The sequence below is a fragment of the Nipponia nippon genome, unplaced genomic scaffold (genome assembly GCF_047370975.1).
Source record: "Nipponia nippon isolate SJK-2023a ecotype South Korea unplaced genomic scaffold, ASM4737097v1 scaffold_6, whole genome shotgun sequence".
NCBI classification, from domain to species: domain Eukaryota; kingdom Metazoa; phylum Chordata; class Aves; order Pelecaniformes; family Threskiornithidae; genus Nipponia; species Nipponia nippon.
The window spans coordinates 28,438,496-28,461,412 of NW_028262380.1; positions in this window are offsets into that span (position 1 = coordinate 28,438,496).

Consider the following 22,917-nt stretch of genomic DNA (forward strand, 5'->3'; position numbering starts at 1 on the left):
ATTCAAAAGCAAATATTGAAGAGTACTGAAGAGAACATGAGAGAAAAAGGTATTGCTTATCCTAAGATGTTTTGCAGGCAGCGTAACAGTTTGTTAGTTATTATCATAATGCAACAAAAGCTATGAAATAACCTTGTCAACCTTGTCGTTTCAATTTTCTATGCATTGGCTTTCTTTTCCTGGATATGTCAGTGAATTCTCTCCATAACATATTACCATAGGCTAAAAGTGCATAAAAGAGCTCTGTCACAGAAGCGTCACATGTAATAACATTATACCATAAACAGCACTGGCCATAGTTACTTCTGGAGGTCTACATTTCAAAGGTATTGCAGCACCTGAAATATTTCAGCCTCAGCTGGAAGTACATGGTGTTCCCACCTTAAGTCCTTTAGTGAAAAGCGGTGTATAGAAAATGTCCTCACAAGGTCTAGCTAACCGATTCAAACTAGACTGGTAGAAAGGTGAAAGGAAGGAAAAAAAAGACCTGCTGTCCATTCCTGTCCACTCAGGGATTTGTTCTTGGCCTCCAGGTTTTATAGGGGCCACCGCTCCTTGACAAATACAGGTAGTCAATGTTGAGACCAGCCCAACATTGCAGCTGGGAGGACTACAAGCAGCTAAAGCAGATCCCAAAATATCTTTTGGAAGGCGTTCAAGACTTCCAGCAGTTTGGGTGGCGTTGCCTCTGCCTCAGTGCAACTAGTTGCTCTTCTCAATGTTCCCTTACAATTGCCTTTCTTCAGGTTCTTTGCACATCTGACCATCTTACATCCTCCTCCTCTGCCCTGTTCAACCCTTCAGTTTATCTTCTGTTAAAAAAACTCACCAAAATTAAACTGGTATTTGCTGAAGAACCACGTTCATTCTGCTTTTGTATTAGATACCCTTCTCTTTAGGAAAGAAATTTCCATTTAGCTTTAAATGTTAGGACCCAGCTAAGACTGCGTGTTTCTGAAGCCTCACACAAAAGAAGTATACAAACAGCTTGCTTGAATGTTAATTCCAGTATGTCATACATACACACTGACATCATTTGGAGAGTAAAGAACATTTTCAATTTTATTAAAGCTTCAGTTTTAAGAATGTAAATAAGTTAAGGAGGAAGGATTTCTAACCAGTATAACAACTAAGGGAAGATTGTCTCAAAATAACTTTAAAAGCTTCACCAAAACTGCCAAAGAAAAAAAGCGGGGCGGGGGGGGGGGGGGGGGGGGAGATGGAGGAGAAAAAAGGTAAAATGAAATCAACTTTTCACAGCATCAGTGGAATGAGGAAGTTCCAGTTCATTGGAACTTCATGTTCTTCATGCTTCAAGGGCTTCTGGAATAACAAAAAATTGTGCATGCTTTCTTTGCCAAAGCGAGTTGAAAAGACAGATGTTATCCTAACTTACAACCAGGGAGTCTGGCTGCCCATTTCAGTAGCATATTCTGGCCAATTAAAAGCTGACATCTTTAGAAGTGAGTAGCAATAATGCAAGCATGAGTCCAGTGCTGCTACTGACAGTGGATTCTGTATTTTCTGTCTGAAAAGACACACTATTTTGAGAACAAAGGAATGCTCCATTGGTGACACTCTGCAGGCTGCATTTAGAATAAATTACATTTTTAAAGATTGACTGGTATCATGGCTTATCCTCAAGAGTAGAAGGATAGATCCAATTCTCATTGAAATTAATGGAAAGGCTCTTACTGAGGCAATTGCGTTGGGGACGATTTTAGCTCAGGGATTTTTATTTTCTTTGTAATAGACAACCAAATCCAACAGTCTTCCTTAGCACATTCCTACTGAGCTATCATATGGGCGCATTTTACCTTTTTTAAATGTTTGACCTTTATATTAAATGTTAAAAAGTTCTTACCATTTTAGCCTTCCAGGTCACAGAGACTTTGAAAATGTTTCTTCAGTTCAATTACACCTCTTCGAAAAGGCAGAGAGTAAAATCGGTACATTTCTAACTTTCCTCTGTTATTGAGGTGGAGGAAGGTATTCTTCTTCTTCCTCCCACTGGAGCACTACTTTGTTTACAGGTAGCATTTAATATTTGTCCGACACCTTTAAAGTAAAAGGAAACTTCCTTGAGAATGCTGTTAATGTGAATCTTTCTAGTAAAGAAAATGGGATCCCAACCCTAGGGAAAGGCTATACTGAAGTTGTTTTCTGTGACAACAGTTCAGTAGTCATACCTGAAGCTACTTTTAAACTAGCTAGCTTGAATATTGTTAGGAGTACAGCTATTTCAACCCAGAACTTAAAAAAAAGAAAGACAACCCCAAATAAGCTGTATTAGACTACCACTAAACACTGGATGAAGCACTTCGACAGCAAAGGTAGCTCTAGGGTGCACACATGAATTGCAGTCCCATCTGTATATAGAGTGCAGAAGACCTCCTGTATAACTTGCAGATGTGAAGATTTATCTTCTGTACTTTTGCTTCAAAACTTGATTGAGGTTCTTCTGCCTCCACTGCTACCCCCATCCCAATTGTTCTTATTTGTCATGGACTGTGCAGGTTAACAAGCTTGTCATTGGTGTTGGCATTTAAATTGCTGCTTTCATCTCCTTCCTCCTGTTTAATAATCTTCTCTTTTTTTGATGGGATCTGACATTTTTCTGACTTCTCCTTCCTACCCTTTACAGAGATGCTTCCAGAATAAAAATAAAAAATCAAAGGTAATGATGACATGAATGTGACAGCTTCCAAAACTTGCAACTATTGTTTTCCACTTCCTCCTATTACTCTAATAACAGATAACAGTTTGACGTGGACATTGAAACAACGTGAGGGAGTGAGCAAATTTCTTTAAAATCTGTTAGGCAGCAACATTAACCATTTCAAAGCAGTAAGACAATGTCTGAACCTGCAAAGGAATTAAAGGTTGTACCGTTAGGCCTCTTTAAAGATCTATAAGTCAGTCACAACTCACTTGTCTTTTTTCTAGAAACATGAGAATTGATGAGCAACAAGATTAGAGGAAACAAACTGCCACCACACTGCCTACCAGGACAAATGCCCAGAAAATGCTCTTGCATGGAGTCTTTGGTTTAATTCACCTTCTGCCATGACTATGCTGATGAATCTGCATTTCAGTCATTTGTGCTTTCATTCATGGCAGTCATTTAAACCACAAAACCAGACAACCTGAGCATGGGAGACAGAAAAAACACAAAGCAAACATTCACTTATGAGGAAATCCTTCTGTTGCCCGCACTAATTATTAATCAGGTGCCTTTCATACGAGAAGAGACCTAACACAGTAACCTGACGAGTAGGATGGGTCAGCTCAGAAGAGTCAGCCCACTTAGGAAACAAATCAAGAGTACTGGTTCCCAAAGCATCAAAATGATGAAAGGTGACTGTGGTGAGTCATAGACTTTATTGCTAGTCTTTATTAGCATCCATTTGCTCTGTAGGTATATAAATAACTCTGAGAGGCAAACCCTTAAGAACATACTAAGAACAAAGACTATGATGTGTTGAGAAGACAACTGCAGAGATATAAAAAGTATGTTCTTCCATTGCTCAGAATGAATTTTCCCCTGACTTCCCATCATGATTTTTATACTGTACAGATTTATTTTGAGTCAGCTTGCCCCCACTCAACTCTAACTTGGGACCTGAGCATGATTTACTCAGAAAACAACTGTAGACACTAATTTCACCAATGTAATGCTATTGTTGTCTTGTGCTATCACCTGCCCAGTATTTCTCACAAAGTGTTTTTTGAGGGATTTCTCAATATCAAATGCCAAAACTCTCTGATGAATCACTAAAACCTTCTTAGTGATCATATTAAAGGCAGAGTATCCTGTAAAATCTTGAGACTTTTAGAGGTGAGGTCTCAACCTCATGACACGTGTACTCTTAACTCATTTCATATACCCTCCACTAGCAGTCTTGTGGATATTACAGTAGAAACAGAGCAATTTATAAATGTTACAGTTGTTGCAGTACACAGGAATGTTTTAAATCTGAAATAAGATTTTGCTATGGCACTGAGGATGATAGCTCAATACTTGTAGAAGCCCAAGATAAATCAGAGGTACAAAAAAAAAACAAACAAAAAAAATTACAGTTCTAAAGACAAATTAGGTGAATAAAATAGCTGAGAGACTCGAGGAGGGTCCAGGCCTGTGCACCAGAGGAAGCAATCCTGTACTAAGGGGATACATGAACTAGAAGATGAACCAATGTTACTCCTTTAATTAAAAGTATACAAATTTAACCCCAAACTGTCTAATCATTACTTAAATAAAACTAAAGCATTACTTACACTTCTGAAAGGCTTCAAAACAAACCATGATTTATGGGAAGTACATATTGAGATTAATATTTCTTGCAGAACCTCCAAGTTGTAACTCAACAGCTTCATTCTGGTTTACACTTGAGCCAGGATTGTCCCACCAAGCATTCAAGCCATGCTCTAACACAAGTCAGTGCTGAAGCAGTACCTCCTTGCAGCATGAACTCCAATAGCTTTGGTTTGTTTGTTTGTGGGTTTGTTTGTTTGTGTGTTTGTTTGTTTGTTGGGGGTGGTTTGTTTTAAATCAAGTGTATCACTGTGCTACAGCTCCTCAGGGAGCAGCAAGAGCCAGCTGCTTCTTGCAGGCTGTTCTGGGACACAGTCATGCAAAGCCCGAGCACAACAGGCAGAGCTGGGTGTGGGTGAGAGAGTCTCTATACAGCCCCAGGCACAGCAAAGTGATGGTCCGGGGTCCATCAGGAAGCCCAGTCAGGAGCAAAAGGAAACAGGACCAGAAAGAGGATGGGAGACCTAGTTATTCTAAAAGAAAGCTCCAACAGGGACTGATAGCCCAGGGCTGGACCTGACATGGCCCATGGGCAGGGTGTGAGGAGGCCCCAGGTGAGGCTGGTCAGGGCTATTACATGCCCTCAGGGCCCTGGTGTAACTGTTGGGTTGCCGGAGCTTGAGATGAGTCTGTGCTCAAATCCGTGATCTTTCTGTAGGCTGGGTGGTGGCTTGCACTGCTGGAAACTGGGAATGCATTCCTGAAGCCTGTTGTGAACCTTATACCACAGGTGGAGTACTAATAAGGCTATTAAGATTTTTAGTCTTTCACTTCAAATCCTTGTTGAATGCTGACGTTTGTAAAATAACTTACACTGAAAGAAAGCTGTCTTTACCCAACTTGACTAGTGGTGTTCATCTGTCCTTATTTTTATTATCTGGTGAACTTTTCCTGAAATATCCAAGCATTCTCAATAGCTCAGTTACTTATCTTTACAGTTAAGTTTTGCTAAATTTGTGGCTTTTTTTCTGTTCAACTGGACTAAAGTGAATTGAATGTGATTTAAATAAAAGATTGACATTCATTGCTGAAAAATCTAATCTTTCAAGAAGATTCAAGATTTTTGATGTAATTGAAACACCATGTAGATAGCTAAAATCAGCTGCTGTTCCATAGGCTTGATTTTTCATTTCTCCATTATTTGTTGCATCCTGTGCAACCTCACAAGTCTTACAAGCCTAAGCTTACCTGCAGAAGCTGAAGAGAGTTCTCGTGAAACGAGAAGGCTTCTAGCTGAACAGAGCCATTCTTTGTTGTAGAAATCTGTTGTTTAATATATTACAACAGAAATAGACCATGTCCTAGGAATAGTTTCAAAAATAATTGTTGCAATTTGGTCCCAAGGTTTCCATGATCTCATTCTGAATAACAAGACATGTGAATTGTCTTTGATTCATCCTCAGGTACCTTAAAATATTCATATCATATTCTCGGTGCAATGCACGTAGTGCTGAATAAAGACTCAGTCATCTTTAACATATACGGACATATTTTCCAGCTTCCTCAAGATACGAATGTATGACTGGAAGGGATCTCCTTAATCCTTGGATCTAGTAATTTGTTGTTCCAGAATGATGGTCTGTAAATTCATTAATTTACACTTTTTAACCTTAAAGCCTATCTTCTTGTTTGCTTGTTTCTTTTTCATGCTTATTCTTTTCTACAACTCCCATAAGAAGATGATGAATCCATCTAATCTTTTTAAGACCTTCTGGGGTTTTTTTGCTTATCTTTATTCTTGACCACTTTATATCCACTTATATGTCATTTAAACTTCTCGGTTTGTACTAGAAGTATCTCACTGGATTGCTATGATTACATTTGTCTTTTTTTTGGTTCATATCATACCAGTAGCTTAAAGTAATCCTTTGTCACTAATTACATTAAATTTCCTCTTTTATGTTATTTTCATGTGAAGAGGCTTCCATATGGTGAAGTTTATATACAAATTTTTGTTGGAATAAAAATCCTTCATGCAAAAGGCACTACTTTTTCATTACTACTTTACTCAAATTTACTAGTACTTCTGCTGCTTCATTAAATGTATCCCCTCTCTGTTACCCCATTCCTTAGTGTCATCTGATTCTTTCTGCATAACAGTCTGTATGCTGGTCTTTCAGCACAAAGTTTGTCTGGTTAATATAATGTATATTATCTGATACTTCCAGTAGAATTTTCCCGTTTTCCTCTTTTTTTTCTTTTTTCTTTTTTTTTTTTTTTTTCCCCTGAGAGAATCAAAAATGCTGGCATGGTGTCCTGCTGGTGCGTTACTGAGATTCTCTGCTTTGTGTCTTTCCAGATAGGAAAATCTGTATTGTGGAACACCTTATCTGTTAAAAGTATTTCATACCCCAACAACATTAGAAACAAAGTACACTACTAGCTAGAGAATAATGGAACCATTAAATCTTCAAGTCCCTCAGCACCTGCCATTGCTTTCTGAAGTTAAAATGCACAGACTTAAGTGTTGGCAGTTAGGAAATACTAGTGATTTCTGGAATTTCATTGCTGTTGCAAGGTGTGGCAGAGCTGGGACTGAATTACAACTAACAGAAGATGATCCACTCACTTTTAAATTACTGTTTGTTGCTCTAAAATGAGGTAGGTTTAGATTGTTTTCATTTTAGCACTTGGAACATGATGTTCCACTTCAGCACTAATCGATTGCTCAGATCTGCAGTTTAGAACACAAACAAAGATGCAACAGCAAGTATTACTTCACTTAAGTGACCTCATGCTTTTACTTCTTCTCTATAATCCTGTACAGAGCAGCCTAGAATGTGATTTAGAAAGCAAAGAGCCTAAATCCAATTTTCTTCATTACAGTGAAAAGCATTTACGCTTATGTGTTGCCACCCAGGAGTCACAGCAGCCTGTAGTTTCTCCCTAGAAACAGAGTTTCTGCATTTCCTCTCCAGGAATGGGAAAAGAGGATCAGTAACTTACATGTGAGAAGCCATAAAATTGGCTGTCCAAGGAAGAGAGAACCTCCAAATGGTCTACAACCCTCCAGCGTAGTGCCCATAAACTCCATGTTGAAAAACACCAGTATGAGCTTCAGACAGGGTGTTATAAACAATAGCTGAAGTGCTATTGGCAGTGGTAGCTGCTGGGAGACCTGACACCAAAAAGGTGTCCTAGGAACTCAAATGTGTTTGAACTTTCCCTGTCCAAACCTTTTACAGGAGGAGAAAGAGCCAAGCTGGGGGAAAACCAGACAATAGTGGCAGCCTTATACTAATGAGGAATTTCAGTATGGTGAGAGATTCTGCACCTAACTAGCAAAAGTTTTATAATTCATTTGCAAGCTGTCACAAGGCAGCTAAAACAAGGGACAGAATGTGTCATAGGCCTCCTGTCCAAAAAGGACAGCATTGCAGTGCAAAGCGAGATCAGAACCCAGAAAACACTGAGGAACACAGGATGGGGCTCATTTTGAGAGGTAGTTTATTTACTCACATTCATTGCATGGCTATACATATATGTACATAGAAATCAGAATATCTTGTTTATTTTAATTTCATTTCAGAGCACAACTTCAAAAGGGTCTGACTGATAAACTGTTCACCATCTTTACCTATACTCTGTGCAAACTGCAAGCTGAATGCTGTCTGCAATATGTATTTAGCAAAAAGTACTGGCTGGTGACTGACACATGATATGACTGGAATTCCTCTGTAAGCAAGCTATGCCAAGTGTTGTCTTCCCTTTATTATCACCAGTACTCCCCTTATAGAATACACTGACTGTTTGTATTAGGCAGCCAAGGGGAGAAGTGCCTTTATACATCATTATGAACTACCTTGTATCGTAGTGCACATGTATCATCTGTGGCTGGCGGCATTTTTATTGTCAGAATAGACACAGAGCTGTAAGAATTGATCCTAGCGCTGTACCCTTCTTCCCCCAGAATTAGGGGGAACACAAACTTTGGATATGCAGCTTGAATCTAGTTGTCATTCCTGTAGGAGCAAGTTCTTCCAACCACTCCTCATTAGCACAGAGGCATGTGATAGGGTTCACGATACAAGAGACTATGCTCATTAGAGTAGGTGGTCAGCTGCCTGTTCACTTGTGGGAAGCTATTTAGGGATTTATGCTGGACTGCATCTTTATTAGCAGAAAGTTTTCAGCTGATCTGTGGATGCTACCAACATGCTTCCTGTACCAGGTAGTATGGAGTTGTAAGTCAGTGCTTTCACTATGCCACACAGCTGAAATCTTTAATTTATTGCAGAGCTTTCTTGACTGTTGTTTGCTGTGTCTCATTGTGGATATTAACTCAGCACCTAGCTGAGTAGCCTTTACTAAAAATAAACTACTGCCACTAAATGTTGTGTGGGATTTTCAAAAGTTCTTTTTACAGTTTCCAGAGGGAAATTACTGATTTATGACACTAATTAAAAATACATGTTTAATTTAAGCAAGCCAGCTAAGGCTGTGGTTGGAATAAAGAGAAAAGAATTCACTTCACCCTAAAATAGGTGTATAAGGCAGGCAGGATGAATATGGGCTGCCTGCACTGAGCGCAGAAGGAGCCAAGACTTAGACTAGACACGTAATTTTTAAACAATTAAAACTGGGGTGAGCCCTAGCCACTAGTTATGTATTTAAAATTCAGTACATGTTAATCTGATGGTGTTTATGTGCACTTACAAGATGGAATTTATATTTTTATGCATACAGATCAGTGTATGTATATCTGATGCACAGCCAGCAGCTATTGCAAACTTGTGAATGTGTGTGTGTGCACATTTATAAAGCTTGCATTCCTTGTATGATTGTTATTGATCACCCATCGATTTTCTGGCACACCTTCCCATCAGATTTTATATTAAATAGAAATAAAAGGCTGAAAGTGATTTCAGAGATCGAAGAGCATTCCTTGCAATTGTAGACAATCCAATTAAGAAACTTACCGAGATACACTGTAAATTCATCAGCTATTTGCTCCCACTATGCCTGTAGGAAGGTTATCTTAGAACTTTTTTCCTTTGATATTTGGAATATTCTTTTAGTTTACAGTCTAAGATTTTTTTTTAATCAACAGTTCCTTCCTGTTTTTTTTTTTTTCCAAAAATAATATATATTTCTTCTCCTTCTTTGTCATTTATCTCTCACTCCCAATTTTTCTATAAAGAATAAATATATGTCTTTGGAGTACTGTTTTTTATTGGCTAACCAAACTGAGATCTTCCAACATATTTTAATACAGGCTTCCTGTACCTCTTGAACTGATCATATACACAGTATTTAAAATGTTATTTTAAGAGCTCCAAGTAGAGTGGCAGCAGTATTTTCCTTTGTCTCATAGAAATACTTCATATATGTGTAATTGTATATGGACAAAATGAAATTTATAGACCTGTTGTGTAGAGTCATGGCTTTGTTGCTTATATTATTGCTCTAGACAATAATGGCTATTCCAACTGACACAAAGAAATCAATCAGAAAGTAACAAGTAATTTATTTGGACTTGTCAGGAGGCTACCCCCACTGCTACCAAAACCTTGCCACACAAACCCAATGCAAAAATAAACAAGGAGCTTGGAAAGTGGGGGAGCAGTGACAACAGACAAAACCAACCACATACGATCAGCCATACTGTCTTGGTAAGCAAGGGCACTCCACTCCCATCTGTTCTTAGTATCTTTTATTTACTTCACCTCTAATACTGCTTGGTTCTTATTTGTGTCTCATCTGTGGACGCAGCCTCTGTCTCCCAGCTTTCTTTAGCTGATGGTTTCAGATTATGTCTTCTGAAGCTTCGTCTGTTTTCATTGCTTCCACTGCTCTTCCTTGCAACTTGCTTCCATTTTATTTCTTTCACTTTCCTTTTTCATCACTTCCCCATTCCCTGAAAGTACTTTTCAACTTTGTTGCTCTCTTCCCCCTCATCATGAATCTGGCTGTTTGCATTGAGTGCAGTGTAGTCAAGCAGAAAAAGTCTGGGGCTTAATGAGATGTCAAAGAGTGATGCTAATTTTTCAAACATTTTCCTTCATTTTTACAGTCCACATTTCCAATGACAAAATGCTGCTTTAACATATGTGTATTGGTACCCCCTTCTAGCTACTGTAGCCAGAGAATTATTTTTAGAAGCACTAAACAGCTAGCTGTCTTAGTCTAGGATTTTATTATTATTGTATTGAACTCCTGTAGGAAAGATAAGCAGAAATTGACCTTCCATATTCACAGCAACATGGCTTTATATTTCAAATGAGATTCTTTTTTCCCCTGTAGATCTTTTCTACTATTTTTGTGATTTACTCAATCATTTCATTCTGTAAGCACAAATGCCTGTGAGTCTGTTTTGTACAAAGGGACTTAGCTTGTTCTCCAGATTCACAGAGTAGCCTTGAACAGCAGTAGTTATTGGTTGGGTTTTTTTCCCTCCTCTATGTTCCAACCATGTTACTCTTAGCGAGTTTTCAAAAATAAACATATTTTATCCCCTTAAGCAATTCACAATATGCAGCTGAACTGAAAAACATACTGATTTTAACTTGTTATACATGTGCCATTTTAAATTTTCAGGAACAAAAAAGCTCAGGAATATGTAGGGCTAGATACCCATGTATCTTTCAATAAAGTGTAATCAGATTTATTTTTGTTCCTGAATCATTATGAGAAAAAGATGTGCAGTTACTAGTAAGCATGCTTGCTTCAAGAATACTGCATTTCTACATGCTCAGAATAATTTCATATTCATTTTTATTAGAACAAACCACTTATTCTCAAGAGGTTGACAAACGTTAAAGATTTCCACTTTAGTGGTTTACAATGGCATCAAAGTGGCCTTACATCTTTGCAAAGATCTGTTTCCTTGGTAACATGAAGCAAACTGTTCATTTCAGAGGTGCCTACAGAGAGCAACTGAGATTTTATTTTCATGTTAAACATCAAAACTTAATGTGGATAATGACATTGTACAAAATATACTACTGAGTTTAAAAGATGTCCAATCTTCAAGTAAATCATACAAATAGTCACTTTGGAATATCAATAATTTCTAATTATACTTAGATAATATTCTTTGTTGGAAGCCAAAGTATGAGATGTTTTCATGCTTATGAAATGAATTTTAATTTAATGTCATTAAATAAATATGAAATTTTAAAAAAAGCCCACAACAAAACCCAGAATAATGACTGTTGAAAAAGCACCCATATTAAGAAATATTTCATGGAAAAGTATTCCCCAACAAGTAAATTTTAAAGAGTTTGCAAGTACTATTTAGCTAACAATGAAAGATTTTTATGTCAGGAGTATCTTTCTCCGCTAAACACAAACTTTATGCACACAGAATTGCAAGGAAAAATAGCTCAATTTTCATAAAATCAACAAATGATTAAAACTCCTCATCCTTGTTCCATTTATTTATTACACTTTTTTACTTTATCTTAACTAAGACCCTGAACTGGAAATACATCTAAGCATGAGCTTAGCTTTGAAGCGGTAAACATCCGTATTGAAGTTATCTGAGTCTAGGGAAGATTTGAGGAACACATGCAAAACTTATGAATTCTCATGAACACCATGAGGTTGTTACAGCTGAAATTATCACACATGTCTACATGTAAATGAATACTCTTTTTCTGACAGAGCATCTAAACATCTGTCTATCAGAACATCTCCACAAAGGAGCAAAGTTAAATTTAACACACCAGTTATGACCAATAGTCACTGTGCTAAGGGGTTCATTAGAGATGGGAAAATAACTATCCCCTTTTTTTCGTGATGGAAAGGGAAGAGATGTGAGGTGGGGGAAAAGCTTTGGACAGAGCAACAAGAGAGAGTGGTGAAAAAGAAATTCAACAGGACCCAGACAGAGAAACTTTATGGAGAGACACAGGGGCCTTTCATGGGAGAAGGCAGGAAAGTGCTTTTGTAATCAAGGAGGTAGTATACTATGAAGGCAAAGTGTAATTTATGGGTGCTGAATAAAAATCCTGCAAAGAATTCAGCCCCTACCATCTTCCTGTACACTCCTCCCCTAAATTATTGTAAGCAATGGAGATGTAGATCTTTCATGGTAACTGTGATTATCTGAATGAGCCCTTTCTGTAATGGCTACGTAATGTCAGCTTTTGTTTACCATTCTCTTGCAAGTCAAGTTATAAGTGCACACCATAGCCTCATGCTTCAAATTTTGTAAAGGTGAGTTTAGTTTGCAGAAAATATCTAGTGCACTTCTTATAAAGAGTGAATTAGAGGATGCAGCCCAACAATCTGTCTCATAACCAGAGGAATTTTATCAGATCCCTGAAAGGACATCATGCTCAACACTAAATTGTGCAATAAGGTACTTCTTGTTCTAGACTGTAAACATTTTTTTAACAGGGACTATGCATTACTATAGGAGCTAGTACAATGCTATTCTGCAAGTTAATAGCCAGAATGGGGATACAAGACATTTCCAGGGAGATCTTAGAGAACAATAACATTTTTTTCTTCCACTAGTTTTCATGCCAGTATTTTAGACAAAGTTAAGGACTCTTGTGAAAACTGAAGGTCTTTTCCGTGTAGCATTATGTTGAAAATAGATCTTTGGAGACTCAAAGAAAACTGACTTTTTTTAATTTCCCACAGAACAGAAATCCCACATTATTTACTAAAATGCAAAGAATCTTGTTTTGACCTTTCTGAAATATTTCCAAAGATCTCTGACATGATCATGTATGCTTCAGAACACAGAAATCTGAATTCATTTCTTATGTCTTAGATGAAGACTTGCATTATCTTTCAGTCTTTGGAGGACAATGTTTGCTTGGATGAAATCTGTACAAATGGTTTCCTTTCCTTGATGATTCATGTTAATGCAGGCATATATAACTATTAATAGAATGATAGGCTCAATCTGGTTGTATAATACTTTCACTGATGTTATTGGGTGCTTCTGGTCTGGATCCTTCTTCTAAGTCAGAGTAACTCAGGACGGTAGTATTTGCCTTTCTATACTTCAGTTGAAAGATTTATAAATGAGTAACGGATGTGGTCCAGTCTGGCCTCATGGTTATAATATAGAAGCTAATTAAGCTGTCTACAGTTCCCATTCTAAGATCATGATTACAGTTGATGGGTTTTGTTACTTATTTGTTTACTTATGTGGTTTTGTTTGAGTAAGTTAATTCAGCTACACATTTATCAGCTGGCCAAAACAGCTACCAGATAATCTAGTCTCTGCTGTTCTCAGCTTTTAACCTATAGCAGCACAGACTGTAATTAAGCACTACAGCCATGAAAAACAATCAGCAACAAAAGGTGACAGGTTATTTAACACCCTGATAAGTATGGAGCATGAGCAGTATAGTGCACCTGTAACAGCCATCCAGCAGGAAAAAACTAGCACTTTCAGAGAAGACTTATATCACCAAAGAGGTGATGCGTGTTGTGAAGAGGAATCATCAAGATGTAACTTAAGGTACTATGGATAACATGGACATGAGGAGGAGCTACCTAATCTCACAGCTCTGAAATACATTAAATGTAACATAACACTAGTCTCAAGGCTAAAGTAACAGTGGAACAACTACAATAATCGGTCTTTATGTTTCATCACAGCTCTTCTGGTAGATGGCCCTTGAGGCATTGATTTAAAGTAGGGCTACTTTTAACAAATCTTTGCATTTTTACTACATTTTGTTTCTTGCATTCAGAAGAAAACAACACATGGCAACTTGCAAAGTGCAAAACCAAGGCTTCTGGAAATTTTGTTTATTCCAGAAACTTCAGCAAGGGACAATCAAGGTAAGTTATTTACATGTTGTACTAGTGTTATTAACTTGTTTAAACTCTTTTAAAGGAACAGAGATACCAGAAACTTCTGTGATATGAACCTGGGTACTCAGCACATGGGCTTCGCACAGCTCCTCTTGCTTTACAGTTCAGATAGTTCCTTCTATGGGCTTTTTGTCTCGCAATTGACACATGGATATTATTTTCTAGTAGTTTCATACATAAGTCAGGAACCAGAACTGTAATAGTGTTTGTATAATGCTTCCAACTTCACATGGAGAGAAAGGGGAGAATTCCACCCCTCGAGGGTGTAGGGTGAGGAGAAAGACTTTCCTGATGAGCTGAACAAAGACAGTGTGGACCCTGTACAGTGGTACAGAGTAGTTTACTGGCAGCATCTGGGAAAAAGACACAATTTGGCAACAAACTCTATCACCACAGAGTGAATTGCCTCCAGCAAAGCCATTGGTTACCAATCACAGTTATAAAAATGAACTTGCCATGTTCCGAACTTATAATTTTATGTATCCAGCAGAAAAGCAGTATTTTATACGGCATGACTGTAGCAATGGTAATGGCAGTGAAAACAACACCCATAACAAATAGAAAGTTAAATTTCCAGAATAGTGTTTCAAAGATGTTTTCCTTCCAAGTTAACCAAGTATCAGCATGAAGCTGCAACATTTTTTCCTCTCCACAAGTAAACAAAGCTTTTGGTGAATGGCACCTTTTCTGGTGTGAGAATAACAGGAAAATGATTGCAAGATGAAGAAATATTAATAAATTATTGTGAAGGAGTACTAGATCTTGCAAATATTTAACAATGTGATTAGAGTTTGTAGGGCCACAACTTTACAAAACTAAGATTTAAAGTTCATTGTTGTAGCCCAGACAAAAGCTTTAGGACTTTTGTGTGCAAATAAGAGTTAAACACAGAAAAGTTAAAAAAAAAAATAAAATCCATGAATAATGCAGATATATTTTTACTGATCACTGGAGGAAAAATAATTTAGTCCAAAAGAGTTAACAAAATTAAATAATAATGAAATGTAACAGAGCATTAAAAAGACAGAACTATTCAATTATGGAATAACAGATTGATATTCACAAACTCTCCATAAAAAGAATAATGTGTGTAAGAACGTTGACTCATGTTAATACTTCTATTTGTTTTTTGATTACTTTTTTTTGTAAACTGGCAATAATAGCTGAACAGAATTCAAGGCAAAGGTTTAATTATATCATTTTTGCAAATTCTTTTATTTTATTAAACTAGCTTATATTCACTTTTAGTATTTTAATTTTATTGGTTAATGAATACATTTTATTTAGTTTTAATGTTTCTTTTTTCTTCCTTTTACTCCTGTATTATCTGTTCCTTCTTTTTATATAATAGTGATTTTTTTTCCAATTTGTTTTTCTTTAATAAAACTATTTCTACACTAAATGCTTTGTGTAGTTATTTTCACTCTTCAGACACCACTAAGAAAGTGGTGGCAGCAGAAAAAGCCACAGCAGTAAGCAGAATGATTTACTAGAAATGAAATCCATAAAATGTGACTATCAGACCTTTGAGCCTAAATCCTTAGTGCCATGCAGCCGGTTTGCAGTCAGCTACCTACCTTTTCATGCAAATTTATTTTATTCTACTTTGGCTGTTAGAGCATTAGCAATAGATTTCATTTTGTTATTGAGAAATGTTATAGTACAACTCCACATTAATCTTGAGACATATATGTTATTTTCTTAGTAGTATACAATGCACGTGTCTTTGGACAATATTGTCAACAGGATGTTTTAGAGCTTTCAGTGTAACCCAAGGTCAGCTCTCTGTCATATGACTGCCTGCCAAGAAGGCTGATGTACAGCTTAATTTTTCCCTCAGGAAAATATTAGCTCCCTTGTAGGGATTCCATGAAAATAAAATGCTTTGATAACCTTATGAGTGCTGTACAAATGTATCATTGCTACTGGCCATTTTTTCTTTTTCTTTCAGTGTATTAGCCAATTAGTCATTTGAATTTCTGCAGCACAAAAAGGTGTAATATAAGGAATATGGTATGTCTTCACAAGCATACAGTTCAGTAGCAGAAAAGAAGTCCCACCACCAACCCAAATCCTTTCTTTTTTCTAGATGTCGCCCTCTGGTTTATCTTTGCTGCAATATTGTTAGAGTACTTTTTTTTTCCTTTTTTTTTTTCCCCCCTCACTAAAAAGTATCAGCAAGGTGGTTTCTCATTTTGGTACAGTTGCCTGCTTGTACTATAGATTTGATGTTATCTTTGCTGAAGTCTTCAATCTACAATGACATTTCCTCTCACATGAAACCAACTATATCTTCAATACCTCTTTTCCTGCCAAATCCCAAAACACTTGAGGAAGTTTACCATGTCACTGCCTTTCAAACAGTAATTTTCTGCCTCTACACCCAAGAGAATTCAAATTCTGCCATAAAACTCAGAATCCAGATTTTACTCTCCTTCTTGCTTCTTTTGTTCTGACTCCTTACTACAATGCAATAAGCATCTCTCTTGTCAGTTCCTGTCATCTCTTACAGGTTTACATAGCTCCAAGGATGTATCCTAAGGAAAGTTTTGTGTTTATGGTGCAAAAAGTCTGTTGAACAAGTCACAGTTTCACTGTTCTCCAGGTCTCATCTAGAAATTCAGGAAAATCCTTTGTCGTAATCTTTGGGATTCCTGTTCTTTAAGACTTTAAGTTAACGGTAAAAACTGTGATCTTAATTTGTGACTCTCTGTGTGTGTGTATGTGTACACTGTCCTATAAACACACAAACACACAGAGATACAAATGAAACCTAGCAGAGAGTTCCCAATTTCGGTTTCCAAGTATAAAGAAAGTTGAAAAAAAACATCTAGACAAAGTAAACATTTGTATTCCTCAGAGTTTCAATTTATCTGGGCATGTAATGCTTAACATTATAATAGCATAACTCAGTAATATACAATCTTGCTAAAGCAATTTATATAGAAGATGCTCTACATGTTGAATGCATACATTGCTGCTGATAAAGTGATATGCTGGAGTTGCTAATGAAAACCTAATTAGCCCTTAGATAAACAGATTATGGTTATGATGTGTGGCATAAAAAGCAGTGATGAAGAAAATTAAGCAGTCTCCTGGCTCCAGAAACTGTATCAGAACTTATTATTTTCAAGTGGAAAGAATAATCCGGGTTCCATGCATTTCATGGCAGCATACTGAATTAGTCCTCTACCAATAAATCAAGACAGGGAAGAGCTTCAAAATGGAAAGTGTATGTATGTATCAACTAAATTATGATATTTTGCTAGGTTTTTTACTAAATGATTGGTTACAGAGTACAAATGAATTATGTAAATTTAGAAGATCTGTATGATCTAAAATAATTAAATGGCTTCAACAAGTATGGATGTTTTTGAAGAACAAAATCATTATGCCAGCAAGTAAATAAGACACAATATAATGTAATGTTGTACTATCAGAGCAAGAAAAATCCCTTCCCTCCAAGGCTTAAAGTTATAAAGTTTCAGGAGTCGGGAATACCGCTTTCAACCAGAGGTGATGCAGACCCTGCCTCGCTGAAAGCAATGCAGCCGCACTAGGGCTATGAGGACTGAGCATGACAGCAGAAAGATGGCTGGCCTTGTCTACGAGTGGGGCTGGGGCAGAGTTTCTCTACCCTGGGAAGAGAACAAATGTCAAAGCCTTATTCATCTGTTTTTCAGGAGGCCACAATGTAATGCTTGAGTAACTCAAATGATCATAGCTGAATAGCCCCAATAGGATGTGTCTCCATCAATAAAAGAGCATCTTTCCTTGAACACAATTTCTCCTTTCTTAGGCCGCTATGCCAGCACAAGTCATAGTCAACCTTAAATCTTTCCAGGTTGCTGTCTTCTCACCGAATATGCAGTATTTAATACCAAGTAAGTAAATACCAGACAGAAGAATAATTCAAACACATGTACCAAGGTAGCACACATACCAAGGTAGGCTAGGCAAAGGGACAGAACACATCTAAACTGATTAAAGAAATCTGATCATTTTTCCTGTAGAAAAATTATTCACTAAAGAAGAAGAAGCAGAGGGCCTGACTCTACAGAAAGGTACAAAATCTGAAGCTATTTATCCCTGCCCAAGGAAATGAAACCAATAAAATCTGAAATAATTCTTGAAATACTGTTATAGAATCATCAAACATAGAAGTATATATGGGTACTGATTTTAAAATAGACTTCAGTTGTATCATTTCATATTAGTTGTTAAACCATGTTAAAATCTATCCTCTCCAGGTATCAAGAACAGCCAAACTGATTTTTGATCCATAATTGCTTTCAATATATTTGAAAACTAGAATCTATTCTTTTACCATACAAAACAGAAAACTGGACTCTGAGCACCCCTTTCCAGAGTCATTTGTGATCAGGACACAGACTTCTTCAGGACACAGATGTGTCCTGGACACCAGCAGGCTGATGTCTGCACCAGTCTAACCAGTGGACCTCTTCTCACCAGTGTTCTCGTCTCTGACTCTGGTGACTTAAAGTAAATCCTTTGCAGGAGGCTTATTTTTCAAGCACCTGACATCATTTGGGACTCCAGAACCAAAAGTAATCTAACTAACTACAACAATTTTTTAAGTCAGTGAGGAAAAGAATCATCACAAAAAACACCCCAACAAACAATGTATAAAATTGGGGTTTACAGCTAGTCATGCATAAGAAATGAGGAAAAGACAAAATACCAGTCAAGACATCAAACACTGGGTCAAGTAAATATCCACTCTTGAATTATAAGTATCCAAGTTACAGAGTGTGAGAGCCTTTTCTGGTGAATACTGCACCCACCCATAAATTCTCTCAGTTATGAACAAAAGGAGGATCAGAGTGGCTCTTTTTGACTGGTCACCACCAAACCAGAAAGAATAAGAGGGATAGCTGGCTTCTCTGATTAAAGAAATTAACAAATGCTTAATCAAAAATAATGTATCGATTCCCAAGTAATAATTGCAGGGCAGGATTCCATGATTTTGGATCTGTTTTGACAGCTGCAGGATAGGACAGTGAAAAATAATCTCCGGTCTGAAATCATGTCTGTACTGATTGAACTAATCCTCAGTGTGGTTTCGGTGCTCCTTCCATTATGATTTAGATTGTCAAACTCTTAAAACTCAGTGCAGAATCTCCATGGAGAGAAGTACAAAGCAATCCTTGGACAAAATCCTTGCTCATAGGCAGAGACCTTTTTTTCCTAAGGTTCCTTACCCAAAGAAAGGCCCTTCCTCTAGGTACCCCTTCTTTAAGTCTCTTTCTGTAGAATTCCTGAGGTTCTTTTCAGAAGCACAATACTAGTAAGTGTAAGTGGAAAGATGGAACGGCACGAAGAAATTAAAGGCCTTTTACAGTAGCCTCAAAAGAAAATTCTCCAGATTAATCACGTCAAGCCTGTTGTCATTCTGAAGAGGTTACCTGCCATCATCACTGTTTTTAATTAAAATTCATTAATGAGCTACATCCACTCACCCATTTAGACTTCTCTGTTAAGTATTTTTGTTAAAGTACAGGTTACTATAAAATGTAAGATTCAGCAGAAAAGACACTTCATACTGAAAGATATATCTTGAGTTATCAAAGAAGGGGACTGATCCCTCCTGAGACAAAAGGCTGTTAACTGATCAGTCATGCACAGGAAATGACATCTGGTCTTACTAAAATATTAATGTCTATAAGGACAGGAACCGACACTACTTTAATTAAAAGGAATGGTAAGACTGTCTTGTGAATATGAAAGAAATTAAAAAGTTTCATGGAGAAAGACCAAACTTACCTGAATGGATTTCAAGAATGAGATTTTACTGTGGTTTGTTTTTTTTTCTAATAAATAAGAGCTGGCATGCTTCAGAGAAGTTCTTTATCGGACACAATCAGCAATCTAAGGCTTGCAGAAATAAAGAATTCTTGATTAAATGGACGTCAGAAAAGTCTTTAGGAAGTCACGTGGATAAAGGAGTGAGAATTTTTATTCCATCACCTCTGACTTTTATAAATATTTGTACCATGTCTGCCTATTCAGCCATTGTGAGCTTTATACTTTTAAGATGCATTTTACCTCGAATCAGCTTGGTTAAGAGTGATTTCAAGGTAACTGAATAACAGAAAAGCATTTATCTCCTGGGGTGGGGGAGTGTGACAGGTTAATGTCAGAGCACTAGAAACATCTTAAAAAAAATAAAAATTATCCCAAGCATAATTTGCAAAGCATCCAAAGATAAACAGAATGCACACCCCAGGCACTGGATGGGCAGCTGACGTCCCTGCCCTTGGGAAAGTAAGAAATATTTTACACATCTATTGGTAATTGGGAAAGCTTTCTCTGTTCCGGAGAGCTACCCAGAAAAGCACCATAAAAATCCAGTAGTCCCTCAGAGATATTGAGAGGATCCAATCCTGAAGGATTAAGGCCACTAAAGAGGACTGGGAGTGCAGCCTATCTGCTGCACTGGCATCCCTGCCATCCCTCCTTTTATATATCAAGGCAGTAATTTAAAGTTACAGATCTCCCACCTAGCTTTTAGATGCCACTTGGAAAGATCATGAGATTCTTCCAAGTCCTGTATTATAATCTGTCAAACATATGATATGCCAGCTGAGCTCAGATGGCCTTGAAAATGTACCTCAGATAAACAAATTGAACCCTTAGTCTCATTCTTAACTAATGATGCTGGTCTACTTCATATACATGATTATTCTTGGAAATGAGACAGATGTAGAAGACAAATTCAAATTTTTTTATGTTTAATCCAAGCAGAACTGATCCAACAGTAGCGTAGCCAGACAGTTAATGCACTAATCCTGACTAAGGAAAATTCTGCATCACGTTACTACTGTCGACTTCCAAGTTTGTGGTTTGTACACATTTTCAGATCATCTTACTTTCACCACAGACTGAGAAAAGTTTTGAAATATGAAGCATTTTCTGAAGTTTGGAAAAATCTTTCCCTACCTGGAATTTAAAGTCCAAAGCAAAAGCAGCTGATATATTTGTAAGTGTTTGCTGGACAAAAAACAGAGCAATGCTCTAACTAGTCCTACATTAAAAAAAAAATATCAAAAAAAGACTAAAACAGCTGAAGTATGAACAACATTAATCTTTTCCTATATACATAGATGAAAGGGTAACAAGTGATAGATGTGTTCTCCCAGTTAATGGATTATGTACACTGGAGGTCTTAAAAGTATATTTGAAAAGGGAGGGGGAAGATAGATAACAGAGTATTTAACGTTACACATCAAATAAAAATATTTACCCTGGAGTATTTTGGCTGAGAGGAAAGGTGTTGCCTCTGACTCCACCCACTTCCAGTAGCATATGGACTGGTTGCAGCGTGCTTTTGTTCAGACCTCTGTCAGCAATGAAAATGTTGAAGGATAATTTACTGCTGTACTAATCAAACTAAATAACTTAATGTGAAAGCAAATAAATCTTGTCATATGTTCCAATAATTAGTTAATGGAACAACAAAGAGAGAATGAAAAAGACCCTGCAGCACCCTTAAGAGCAGATTAACGTGCTAATTATGACTCAGACAACTTCTCCCCTTCCTCTCCATTGTTTGGAGATGGAAATTATAAGGACTAGATTAAAAAAATAAACAAACAAACAAATGAAAAGCAAAACCAAAGAGAAACAGAGAAGACAGAAAAAGGCTAAAAGCTACCTAAGTCCTAAACTGTTCATCACCTATCCAACTGATGCCTATTTCTGGAACTATTTACACTCATCAGGTACATTCCCAGTTGAACCTGAAATCTCCCAAAATACCTGGATTTGCACACAGTCCAAACTGCTGCAGTCCACTGAAAGAAGCACTTGGCTCCTGTGAGACAGAGACACTGGCACCCCTGCCTCCAAGGTCTCTGTGCTCTGTCACATTTGGGAATAATGAGGATAGCCCTGTAGTGAATGCAGGTCTACCAATTGCTTTTAAAACAGCGCAGGTGTCAGGCTGCCACAGGGGCCAGGAGCTCGCTGGCAGCCAGCAGCTGTGGGGGTGGCAGGGCAGGCCCTTGGGCTGGGGGCACCGGGCAGCTTAGTGATGAGAGTACACATACAAGAGACAGGACATCTTGGTTCAGCATGCTCCTAGCCCAAGAGAGTTCAAATCCATAAATCTTGCAGTTGGACTAGATGATCGTTGCAGGCCCCTTCCAATTATTCTATTCTATGCTATGCTATGCTATGCTATGCTATGCTATGCTATGCTATGCTATGCTACTCTACTCTACTCTACTCTACTCTACTCTACTCTATCAAAACTAATGCTCAGATGGTGTTAAACTAGAGCTGGCAGCAGATATCTCCCATCCCTCTGGGGAAATCATGGTACTATATAACAAACAGCATAGGGCACAGGGCCAGTGCCCTCTCTCCACTGTAAGCTGGGTGGTTCACCCTCCAAACCGCGTGGCCTGGCACACCACTTTTCCCTCTTCACTCCCTCCTTAGCATTAAAATCACACAAAACATCTAGCAATTAACATTTTCTGTCCTTAGCACAGCTGTTATCACAATCAAGGGCTTGTCTGCACAGCAGACTGTGTCCTGTGCCATGATATAAAGTTACTAGCTGCTCATTGCTCTAAACTAAGTGGATGTTTCTGGTACATTTGGTATGTTTGCATGGTAGTAGCGCTAACACTGCACAGTTTCTTGAGCCAGAGAAAGTGCTGTGTGCAAGAGGAGAAGACTGCAGCTCTACTGTTTGCTAATTCTAAAGATTCTCGCTGAAATCTAGCTAGGATACTACCACCCAACACCACAGTGTATGTGTGCCCTCAGTGTGCACAAGCAGCATCCATGGA